Source organism: Papilio machaon, chromosome 17, assembly GCF_912999745.1.
Source record: "Papilio machaon chromosome 17, ilPapMach1.1, whole genome shotgun sequence".
Classification (NCBI taxonomy): domain Eukaryota; kingdom Metazoa; phylum Arthropoda; class Insecta; order Lepidoptera; family Papilionidae; genus Papilio; species Papilio machaon.
This window is the reverse complement of record NC_060002.1, coordinates 2,798,916-2,812,569: the sequence shown is the minus strand read 5'-3', so window position 1 is coordinate 2,812,569 and position 13,654 is coordinate 2,798,916. Positions and strand designations below refer to the sequence as shown.

Genomic DNA, 13,654 nt, shown 5'->3' with positions numbered 1-13,654 from the left:
TTTGCCTGACTTACAAATTTTTTTTTTACTATTACTTTTTTACTTTTATTACTAGCGCTTGTATCCTCTTGTAATTAATTTTGAATTACAAAACAAAAAAAAAAAACAGTCGTACGAATTTAGACCATAATACCTATTTGTTTTTGTCCTCAAATATTAACACTATTATTCGATACGTTGATTGTGAATGAATAAGTTATTCTTTACAGTTTATGCGCTGGCCCCACTCCAACATCGTATTACGTGCTTGTGAATTTTATCAAAGAAATGCATTGGCACATTTCCGAACGAACTCTATTGGCTACGACGATGAATACAAAACAAAAGTGTCCTATTGACACTTTTCAAAGGAAATATGAGTCACAACTTACGAAACTACGTTGTTTCATATAATAGCATAACATATATATATATATATGTTAAACGTATAGTTTGTAAACAAAACAGAAAGAAGTATAGCACACCTGACGCAGTCAGACTATCCTTGACATATTTAGTTTTCATTTCCCCAACAAGTTCGTGACGGATGTTCTGCCGGCGATCTGTAAACAAATAAACTTGTTCATAATATAATATAGAGATAGCATGTTTTCTTTCAATAGACACGCATTATTAGTGCACCAAACATAAAGCACAAATTTTTACACATAAAATAAAATATAATAGTAAATATCATCTAAAAAGTGTAGAAGATTTAAAAAAATATTTAAATGACTGTCGACTAAATACAACCTCCCCCGGTCATATCAGGTATTAAACAAAAAGCCGTATCAAAATCTAATAGTACTTCTAAGCGTTTTACCAAAATCCTTAAACAGTTATTCCTTATATTTCATGACCTAATACAGCCCCGTTTCTCTTTCCTTGAATGAAATAATCAAATAATAAAGAACTAAGGATTTACAAAATAAAGACTAAGCAGATTACTCTCAGAATATTATTAATAATCTCAATATCAATTTTGCCTTGGCATTATCTCCGTAGAAGGTTCGTAGCACCCGCGTAGAGGTAGCTTTATTACGCAGGCTTCTAAATCCTTGTACAATAAATTATGTCAACATAGAGTTAATTAGCATACTATTATAATATTAAATGAAACTACATCTGAAAATTTTTATACATATTCTAAGGACATAGAGAGATACTTATTTTACTATTATTGTAAAATTAACATGGACATGGTTAAGATATCCACACTAATTTTTTGAGATTTTAGATCAATGTTTCGATAGATTCTTAAGTAAGCGCGGCCAGAAACATGTTTTTTTGACTTGAACTTAGCCTGTACGAGCATAAATAATTCACAAACAATATTTTAAAAAAATCATTAACTAACATTAACATGTAATGAAAACATTTTGAATAATTTCATATTATAATAGCCAATAACTAATTTCTGAACAAACAGCTACATTATTTAGAAAGTAAGTTAATACACTTCCGTATGTTATTCCCAAGGAAGTCTTTAGTAGTAAAACTAAGACCAGGTAGGGTATGATTGATCGCAGTTTAAGCAAGTGACTCATTTGTTCATACCCACGGGAAGGGAACTGTAATAACATTACCGGAGTTCACAACTTATTTCATTACTCACTTGACTCCTGACGTCATGACTGCTGCATTAAAACAACTGATTTTTCATACTTATTCCGCTTACTGTGTTACCACTATCAAAATATTTGTATAAAACTTATAATTATCGTTATCGTTCTCATTGAAATAACAGAGACAAATATACTATAGTTTTAATATAGATGTTACGGCAGTGGAATTTCACGGTTATAGTCAAAGATTTTGTACCAACGCTGTGAATAACAGTAGACAATTATTAGCTGAAGCTTTCCCCGAAAATCTATTCTTTTTTGTACTTTACACAATTTTTACGACTTTTAATTTATAGAAATTAGAGACTTCATTTAAATATTTTACATTTTCAAACTTAACATGTTGCTAACAGTGACATATTACATTTTTTAAATTAACACGGCAAGAAATTAAATGAACGGTTTAAAGCGTGGCCTGAGGCGCAAAGCAAAGTTCAAAAACATTTTATACAAAGCGAGATGAAATGACATTTGAAATTTCTTTCATGTCCAACTCACTCGACTACGTAATAAAGAACTTAATATTACAAAAATTTACGAATATTTCAAATATGTTAAAAACACATAATAAACTACTGTTAATTAAATTACTAATAGATTTTAAAAATGTTCAAGCGAAAATACGGATTTTATAAACTGAAAATATAAATTATAAATGAATTTTTCATGTGTAGCACTGCCAGCCTTTCTGTCCTCGGTTTATAGCTCGGTTAACCTCGTTGGTAGCATACTAGGCCCGTCGTTCTGCGGCGTAGAGGTTGCCAGTTTAGCCGAGGCCAGGGATGCCTGGCTCAGTGCAACCGGTCCGGACCTACCCCTGAACCTGGCTTCACAGCGGCAGTGGGATGAGCCACTCTGCATGAAGACCCGAAACCAATTGTTAGAGTCTTCAGAAAACGAAGCGGAGCGGTCTCGTCTTTTGGCCAGCTGTGAACCTGAATCAGGATACTGGTTAAATGCCATTCCATCGTTTAGCGTAGGTACCCTTTTGGAGAGGACTACATTTAGTTTGGCGGTGAGCTTACGGCTAGGGGCCCGGACGAACGAAGCCCATCGCTGCCGTTGTGGGGTAGACGTGGATCCTCTAGGTCATCATGGTTTAGCATGTCGTCGCAGTGCAGGACGCATTCCGCGTCATGCCGCCTTAAATGACGTCATCCGTCGCGCCCTTGCCTCTTCCGGGGTGCCAGCAGTGCTCGAACCTAATGGCATCGCCCGGGACGATGGCAAGAGGCCAGATGGTATGACGCTCATCCCTTGGAAAAACGGGCGGTCACTAGTGTGGGATGCCACATGCGTGGACACTGTTGCCCCATCCCATGTGAGAGCGACCGCTCGCAAAGCCGGTGCAGCTGCGGCGACAGCCGAAACCAATAAAAGGCGTAAATATGCAGCTTTGGGAGAGCCGTATATATTTGTGCCTTTTGCCGTGGAGACCTTGGGGCCTTGGGGTGCGGAAGCCCGTCAGCTCTTCAAGGAGATTTCCGTACGCCTTATCGACGTCTCAGGGGATCCAAGGGCTGGCGCGCATTTCGGACAAAGGTTGAGCCTGGCCATTCAACGGGGAAATGCCGCCAGTCTCTTGGGCACCTTACCCTGCGAGCGCAGCGATTTGGGGTCGATTTTTTACATAATTTAGTTTTATTTTTAGTTTAGTATAAGTATATAGTTTAGTTTAGTAGTTTTAACATATTATTTATAGTTTTTACATAATAATGTTATGTAATTTATATTTAATGAAATGGGTAAAAACAATTAAATTTCATGAATTTTTAATCTGTGTTTGAGCCAAATTCCTGGAATGAATACCAATATTAATATACCGCTGTATTAAAGCTATCAATAAAAAAAATTTGCTTATAACTTTTTTTAAACATGTCGCCTTTACCTGTAATTGAAACTAACATTATTGAACAATATTAAGTTAAAGTAATATGATGTGCTTCAAATTACTAATTGTAAATTTTCTATAACCAAAAACTTTTCATGCAGATCTCAGCAGTGGCAACCTACCTTATTTAAAATGCGAGTTAAGATAGTCGTTAGATTTCATCACTTCAAATGCTTTTGACAAATTTAAATAATATGTTACACTTTAGTACTATTTCAACATTAAAGCTCAAAAAGCGCTGGCTCATTACTGTGAAAGCTGCGCAGAGGGACAAGTTGAAAAGTACTTCCGTTAATTAATAAAACTCTATCTTTGCTTCAGGCGCTTTTCCGCGGGATATTTGAAATATGTAAATCTCGCCAACGAACAGTCGCTCGAAAAAGTAAAAGGACAAAAATCGCCTCTCAGGAAATGAACAAGTCAAAGAAAATTATCCGGTTTGCTTTTCAACGCACTCTGAGCAACGCTCCTTTATAACTCAGAAATGAATCTACTTTTTACCATAACTAATGATCCAAGCTCCATGTAGCATTTATTTGAAAATCGAATATTATATAACCTCCTTCTTTTTGAAGTCGGCTAAAAAGTATTCACTTTTGGACATCATAACTTTTTTGTATCTTTGAAAACCTGTCCCATATTTGATGTTGAAAACTGAAGCAAAATATGTAGAATGAAAAAAATTAAACTAATTCACCGAGAAGAAATTGCACAAACTATTTAATGCACTTTACTTAAATATAAATGGAATTCACCACTGCCATATAGTTTTAACAAGAGATTGTAACTCAGTTAATTGCTAATTTGTATCCCCCAGCCGCCGCCCTAGTTAGCATATGTTGGTTGATTTCACAACAACCCAGAATCGACATGACATACCAAACATCTTCGAAACTAAATTAATTTGTATGTTACTAAAAGTTTTCTTCATAAGTTGTTTGTCAAATATTTTGTAACTTAAAAAAAACATGTAGGAAATTGTAATAAATTATCAGTTGTTTCTATACACTGCTCTTTAAATAACACATTACATTTATACGACCGTAACATTTTAAAATAAACATCATATTATAAATTAAAATAGCTAGGTGGTTTGCACAAAAACATGAAGAATGGGTTATGCAATTTAATTTTCCGTCACATATTAGATATGAAAGAAAAAGTTGATTAGACCCAATTTTATTTTCTTTCGAGAACATACATGTATCTAATTGTTGTACCCAATGGTTAAAGCAAATAAATAAAACGACGTAGCGAATTTAAGCTCTCATGAACAAAGTAAAGGCCAGAACAAACTGCATTAGCAAATGAGGTAAGGCTGGCCTCGTTACGTCTATAACAATACTTATTGTTTGTAATTGCGAGTACGTTTGTACATAGTATTTAATCCGCTTATATGTATTTATGTACAAGTATATATATCTATTCGTATATCATAGTACCGGAATCTTTCAATGATGGCATGATAGGAAATTAGAAATTTCTTTATAATCATTAAAAGTTAGTGCCACTATAAAATTTTCCTAACTAAAGCGGTTATAATTAATTAGTTCATTTATGTACCTTTAGTTTATTGAACTGTTTGTTACATTATATTTAATATACCTCAAATATAACCATCAGTTAATCACACAATCACAACAAAACACATAACAAACCAACAATTACGACTAAAACAATCCATCACACCAACCTGTACGACTGAAATAACAAAATGTAATTAAAAGTTACAAACAATGGAAATTTGGTGATTTTACGCTCGAATCTCAACCTTATTGCTAAAATAGGGTGAGATAAAATGGTCCGCTTAGCTGATACAAGCGCCCTCTAACGCCCTTTGTCCGCGCGTTAGCCGCACATAGCAATAGCTTGCGGATGTCGGAGTTACCAACTTATTTCATCAATCGTCATTCGGAACCCACCTTTATGACAGCAACCTGCCCGCCATTTACATCAGCCATTCAAAATGAACAATAGAAATTTTCTCTTATATTTGCCTAAAGATATGGCTACCTAACTACTATAGCATGTAACAGTATTTCGAATCTCAGTGGATTTGAATTAATAAAGTTTGTTTTGTTTTTAAAATAATACCCAAATAAGCCAATCAACGCTTTGTTTTCTACCACAAATATTTTAGTAAGTTTAAAGTCATCGTTATGAACAACTACCGAAAGCATATCCTCCTAAAGGACGGTACTATAGACAGTTTCGGCATGTCGTCATCCCGGCAAGTCTATTACACATATCTTTCCGGTTGTTCTCGTTTTGCAGACGGTACGTTCATACATAACCATACTTATTTACTAAAGCAGTCCCTTTGTTTATATTCTGATATTAAATCTATTCTATAGGACTTTCAAGTAACCAATCAACAGCTCTGACTGCGATAGTCCACTGTTAAGTAATTTGAATTTTTTACTACAAACATATTATTATAATTTTAAAGTGGAATAAAGTTTAGGCATATTCACGGCGGTTGCTATAAGTTTTAGTGTAAAGCAAGTTATTTATTAGTCTTGTCACGCGCCTCGCTAAATTTATCCCATTTCGGTAGAAATCTGGCGTCAAGCTCACGCCGTGCCGTCGCCGCACGACATGCGCCACAGATTAAACTTTAACCTGGCAACATTTTTAAAATAAAACCAGTTTCAAAAAATATAAAATCACTTTCCTTTTTTTTTGTATTATTCGAGATTTTATCTTATTGGGTACAATTATTTTATCAATTATTTACAGTTTAGTTTTGCAGCACGCTAACAGAAATATAACAAAACTCTACAGATTTTTATTGTTTAATCACATTATTAAGTCCTTGGTAAGTACGGGTAGCTAAACCACTGTCTATTTTAAAACTAAAAAAAAACATAAATTAAAACCTTACTTTCTCATTTCTTTTGAGTTAAAACCGCAAGAATACATAATAAACTTATATCTTCGAAAGCCATTAAATTCAGAGACTATAATCGATATTTGTCACGTCAACGGGAACGTTTCACTTACGAGTAGCGCGAGGAGCCATAGAGCATTGAGAAAACTTAATACATTGAAGTGCGACTCTCCACGTTCGTCCACACGGCAATCATCGATAATTCTCAAAACAACGAACACGCTTGCTTTCAATATATAATATTAAATAAGTTTTCATTTTCAAACTCTATTTTATTTTAAGTTAAGTGAATTTAGTTTTATTTTTAGGATTATAAAAAGTATCAAATTATACGATTATTTTTTACTTAGATAGTAAAAGTTTAAGGTACTCGTAATTACATACTAACTAGCTGTCGCACGTGACTATGTTCGCGCTCAATTAAAAAAAAAACATAATAAATAGATTATGTGTTCTTCCAAACTATGATCTACATCTATGCCTTTTATCGAAAGCTTTGAGCTGTTCTAAAGATACCTTCAAACAAACATCCATCCATCCAAACATTCGCATTTATAATATTAGTAAGAAGAAAGATTTATGAGTATAAATAGGAAACACTTATTTGTGTATATTTCTTTTACTTATTGAACTAGTCAATCAACTTATATTTATTTTTTCATAATTACATAGCTATATAATCGAGTTACTATACGATCTTAGTATCCTGCAGTATTGAATATATATTGTTTTATATGCATTATTATATATTCAGGTGTAATATATTAGTGGCGTATTTTTGCGTGTGAAATAAAAGTAAAATGTACATTATAATACCATTAGAAATAGGACGATTGGATAAATCATAGTTTTACGTAAGCTAATTTCTATTCGAAATTCCTGTCCTTCCCTGAGGCAATCACATTTGTTTCTGTAGACGATCGACGTTTCCAAAAACATACAATATTAGAATGCGTTACGTGTTGCGGCCACGATAACAAACTTCGGACCCTTAATTTATTTTCCAACGATGCGGACAATAATAGAAGGTTAGAAAAAAAGCGTACATGCTAAAGTCAAGACAATAAGATATCTAGTTATTGCAAATAATTCAGGCCTTGATTAAAAAATATTTTTTTTTTTAATATAATAACACAACAACATGACTCTTACAATGTCAAAGGTCACGAAGTACACAACGGCTGCGCACTGCCCGTGTAGCATCTCCTTTATATCACCAAAGTTACGATCATAAATTTTGTAAACTAGTTAGGTTGTAACTAGTGAAGTGTGCGATACCGTCCCCCATTTGTCACGTCAGAAGCGTGTCACTTAAGGGCGACAACGGCACCGGATCGACGGCAACTTTGTAAAGGCCAGGCGCTCCGCTCCGCACTTCTAATGGGATTAAAATTTCCTATTCCTCATCCCCAGTTGCAACCTAGTTTCCAACTAATTGAAATTCTGAAAGCACGATTGTTAAATGTAGTTACATACGAGTATAATAAAATAATAGTTTTAGATCTGTGGTTGTTCTCTTTGCAAGACTGAGTTATTAATAATATTGTAGTGATAGGTAAATAATAATTTAGGAAAGTATAAAATCACTGTCTTTTAACAAGCAACGTATCATAGAAATAAGATTAGTACCAAACGTACACAACAAAATCGAAAAACATGAATAAACAAAAGAAAATCTCGTGATTGCCTTTAATAATGGCTTCAGTACATTGGTATTCGATATTCAATAAAGTTTCGGAACTCGGGCAAGTTGCGGTTCGGAACTTTGTTATCTTAATGTTATACAGGGACATGCAGCGCATCTAAATGCGGAGATCAATCGACTCGCACGCCGCGGCTCGCAGAATGGCCCAGAGCCACGCGGATCGGATGTATGAATAATTTTCCTATTCCAACGTTTATTCACCTCTTTTCCTGCCGTTTTTGGCTCAGAGACAATTTCCCTCCTCGTACTCTTTTTATACTTTTTTATGAATACGACTACACGAAAGTTCTTTAACACTAATTAGAGAACTTTCGTGTAGTAGTCTGAACCGTCTGTTCTAATGTTTTTAATCGAACCAATTTTGTTTTTTGTGATTTAATATTCGTCTATTTCTTGCACACAATACTACTAGTAATCGATTAAAATAGCACCGATACGCAGATCCTTAAGATTCACAATATTAATTGCCGTCGAGTACGTCACTAAATTTACGTGGTGTGTATACAATACATTAAGAAATACGCGCTGAATAATGAGTAAATCCAAAAGGAAATATAAAAAGGGCTCGTAATGTTATCACAGATTTATGTTCCGTGTTTCCTTGCGGCTTTCGCTTGCGATGAATTCATCTAAATTTCAGAGATTTTGTTGCATTAACCTAAAAGCTGACTTACGATGTTATTACCATTTACAACAAAACGATTTTTGTTTTTGCATTAAAATAATGTTTAAATGAATTCAGAAAAAATTGCACTTGGTCAGCTAGCTTGACCTTAATTAAGTTTAAAACTTTGATCGTTAAACGTAGGTTTAAACTCTGCTTAGTTTGAATCGCATAATTGTTAGAAAAAATTGCTAAGAATAAGAAAAAACTCAGAAATTTTACACTCATTTGAAAACAGATAAAACAAAACATGCGTCATATTACATTAGTTTCATTTTAAATACCGATAGAACACAGCGTTTGATAAAACAAACTCCAATTAGTCAATGTTAACGTCGAAATTTTGTAACAATGCAAATGATTTACATTATCGCATGATGGATCACGGCCATCAAAGTGTACGCCGCGCCTCCTGTAGCCCGATAGAGCACAAGGACAAAATACTTACTCATATATTATGAACTAGTGGTTGCCCGCGACGTTTCCAGCGCAGAATTTTTAATAAAACTCGTCAAAACCGGTCCAGCCGCTTCCTAGATGTACCAGAACAAATGCGGCCTTGCAGACGGACAGACGGACAAAAATTAAAACAAATGATGTTTCGTTATCAGCTACGCAAATACATACATAATAGAAATCGTGTACAAAATATAATATTTTTTTGGATATTACATACAGACACTCCAATTTTATTAATATGTATAGATTTAAATTAATTATACGGCGAGCTTCCTTCGAGAGAAGTAAGAGCGAAGACACACGATCGGCGCGGCGCTGGTGCGATGCGCCTCACCGTATAATTTATGAATAATAAAGCGATATGTCATTGTTTGCATCGCAGGGAATAACCTTATTCTGGCAACACTTCTTAGAACATCTACCAGTTTTAATGTCATGAATGAATTGTTTACTCGGCGTTCTTGTGCGGTGCCGCACGTCCGCCGCACTGCTTGTATGGTTTTCTTTGCTACGACGACTGTCTCACCAAGCTTTACGAACTTTCGCGTTATGTTTTACATTGATTCATTATACTTCACAAAGTTTAGAATTTAACAACAACGTGTTGGGAAGCGTTTATTGTATTATTAAAATTAAAACGACGATTCGTACGTGTCAAAGTATTATGTAAGTGAACTCGTCTTTTGACAACATTAACTTAGCTTCAGTTTAAAGAAACGTATTTGAAACCTAGATAAATTCCATTTCTTTTTTATCTACATAAAATGTGTAAATTTTTCACTACATTCAAAAATCGAATGTTTCATTTCACCTATCGTCTTATCATTTGTTTTTGTTTATTTTAAATCCTCTAAACATCGTCTCCAAATGTGTTTTACATCGTTATCTCCACTTATGATATTGACAAAGTTTACACGAACACTACTATAGTAGAAATTTTCGTCGAATTATTCCGTAGGCAGTACTAAAAGACACAAACACACTCGGGGGTGTAGTGTAAGATCCGGCCAAATGAGCGCAGCAGCGAACGCTTAACTTGTAATATTACAGTACTTGCGGCCACATTTAGGGTCCCAATGAGACTTCAGATATGATTCTATAAAAATATTCTCGACCTTGTCAATTCTTCACGAATTGCTCCCACTTGGAAATTTGAATGAAGTGACGACGTAAATAAAATTACAAGCCTGCTTTATAGGACTTTTTTAAAAGTTTTTTTAGGACAAAAGTTTAAAAGTACATAAAGATGTCATTTTTTTTAATGTTATCAAAAAACCAGTTACGGGACTGCAAATTATTATTACAGTACTAGTACAAAATAAGCCTTTCTTATATTCCTGCAATTAAAGAATTATTGACGATGTAAACAAATTGCCAAATTATTAGAGAAGCGGAATTCCAAGTTAATAAAAAATATTTAATTTACAAATCGAATAGCAAAATAAACAAAATAAGATTCTTTAATACATAACAAGTTAGTTAAAATTGTTACATTTAATTTAGCTCACTTTCTAAATGAACAAAGTTTATAATAATGATGCAACTTTATCTGTGTGCTGGTGTGTAGAAGCAAGAGTTTGCTTCAACTAGTTTCGTTCAATTCATAAGAAATGTACCTTTGCATATCTCTGAATGGTACAAGTACGTGGACTTACACGTTTGTACTTGTATCTAAAGCCCAAAGTCTTGTGTTAATGCGATGAAAATTTCCTCTTAATGAAATGATACCTACTAATAATAATAGTTCTATGGAGCAAGATTTATACTTAATATTGTAATTTTGAAATTAACTCTGTCGGATAAAAAACTTCTAAATAACTGTACGATATAAAGGTGTTAGAGATTGGCCGAATAATCTAACCAAGCTTTTACATTTTTGGGCAACAGCTAGTATTGCATTGTCTATATTATAGGCCATGTATATCTGTTAGCATAACGATACAAACCTGCGCAGCGTGGACTCGCCTCGGGACTTTGGGTCACAAATTTGAATAATTTTTCCATTCAAACATTCATTCAACGGTCGAACGTGAACGCTTTGTTTATGCATTTTTATGGGCATCGAATCAAATGTGCTTGGAAATTTTCCATTTATTGATACACACTTGGTTTGGATATATTTTGATATCGCGGTACAAAATACGAAGAAAAAAAATTATTTACTACTCTTGGATTTAATATTGTATATTTTGTTATTACAAAAAAAAAAACTATATTACAGAAATTATATTTATACCTTAAAGGTGATGCTTATAGTTTGAGATTTCATTTCTCCAGTCTGACCTAAATAATATTTAAGTTATTCATTTCTAAGCTTGTTTAATTATTTTTTACTTTTTTTAGCTTAAGAGGAAATAAGCACTATTATAAGCAAGCTTTACATTTTATCCTATACATTGTTTCTTATTATTGCATGACAAAAACCGCACTCGTCAAATTCAAACTGAACCATCAAAACATAATTTCAATCTAAATTACCTACAGCTAGACTCCAAATACTCTATTAATCCGTAACTAATAAAACAGTCGAATAGAATTGTCATGTAAATTGGATATTTCATGCAAAACTATTTTGTATTTGGAACAACGAATACACAAGTGACATATTTAATGAAATTCTGTTTTCTACGAGTAAATGATAGATTTCTATCTTACTAATATTATAAATGCGAATGTTTAGATATCCATCTAAAATTAAATCCATCCGGATGGACTGATGTTTGTTCGAAGGTATCTCCAGAACGGCTCAACGGATCTTGATGAAATTTGACACAGTTGTAGAACATAGTCTGGAAGAACACATAGGCTTATAAAGTTTTTTTAATGCAGCGCGGACAGAGTCGCGGGCAACTGATTATTATAATAATTTTAATATTGCTTTTCTTAAGATATATTCCCGAAGTATCTCTGTTGTTATTTCTCATTTATAAAAGATTTAAATATTTCTAAAGTAGTAATAGAAAATTTAATAGTGGCAATCGATGAGGGAGGCCTACGTTCAGGCCTACGTTCAGTGACGAACCCAAGATCCACGGTCCCAAGATGATGATGATGAACTAACTCAGCAGACGTAGTCGTATGCATCGGGTAGTGTGTAAAGATGAACCTTACAAGGCCTCTCCAGTATCGACGTGTATAGCGTACTCGCGAAGTGTATAGCGTACTCGCGAGGCATCTTGTTAAATTTAACGTGATTAACATTTTCCATTACGTAGAATAGGTTATGGAAATTACGTCTTGAACAAGCAAGAAGCTTGTACTACATAAATGTACTTCGGCTAAATACTCCTTTTATGATGAAAGCCTTAAAGATTATATAATCCAAACGGATTACCAGAGAAAGGATTTGGACAGACCTTAGTCTAATTTTTACTAGACGTGGATTGTGAAATTTATGCGTTTATATTTTTTAATTAGATACTAAGTTTAATTTATAAATGAAGAATATTAATGAAACATTTTGTAATACGATATTTTTTTTATTTCAATGCAAATTACCAACATTAATGTTTATAAATTTTGTATACATTCCTACAAAGAAAGAGGATGCCGCGGGCAATCTTATGAATATATTAGATCTATCTCGGGCTTTCTTTTCATACTGTTGCCAACAAAAGAATCAATTGAACGGTAAATTCTATTTTTTATTTTTTTAGGCATAAATTGATGTAAACCTGATACCAAGAATGAAGTAAACAATTAAAGGAAATCGTCGAAGAAAAATAGGAATTTTAAATTTAGAATACGAAAAACGCTGTCAACATTTTGGACAAGCTGCGTAGATTATTCCAAAATAATACATTATTATTTAATATGTGTAAGATTTTTTAAATCCATCTTAATAAAATTAATCTAGTCCGTTATACCACGGACGTTAATTTTGTTAGTTTAGTTTCTCGTAAGCTCAGTTAAATGTCTATAGCAATTTCTTTCTGCTCTAAAATTGTCATAAAGATTTAATGACAGTGATACAATATTCTACAACCAACACTTTAAAAATTCATTTTAATATTAAAGATTAAATAATATCATATATCTATCACATCCTGTGGCATTGCTATAAATCGATACCAAGTATAGAAATCTTGGAGCCGACCTCTGTTTGAATTATCGAAGTGTTCCGCTATTCCTGCCTATAAATCTGTCTACCAATCTATCTGCCCCGTCTTGTGTGTCAAAGGGCTTTCACTATTCAGCAGGTGAGGCGCTCCCGATGATTAAACCCAGTCGTACGTTACGACTGCCTTTGTTTGTGCACTCGAGCGCATTGTCTTTGTACGTCTACGATCTATATCTGTATTACATTGGTAGGATTTGAGTATCTAATCAATCATAATATGTTATTGACTAGTAAGATATCCGTGTTATTATTACCTAGTCAGGTAGTCAGTCATTTAAGTCAGGAGAATGATTTGAACTTATGTTCGTTTTTATGTATTTA

General features: G+C 33.6%; 1 protein-coding gene across 2 annotated transcripts in view; it reads left to right on the top strand.

Moving 5' to 3' along the window:
* LOC106721645 (uncharacterized protein PB18E9.04c) overlaps positions 1 to 13,654 on the top strand; it is a 181,813-nt gene that overhangs the window by 134,281 nt on the left and 33,878 nt on the right. The window lies entirely within an intron of this gene.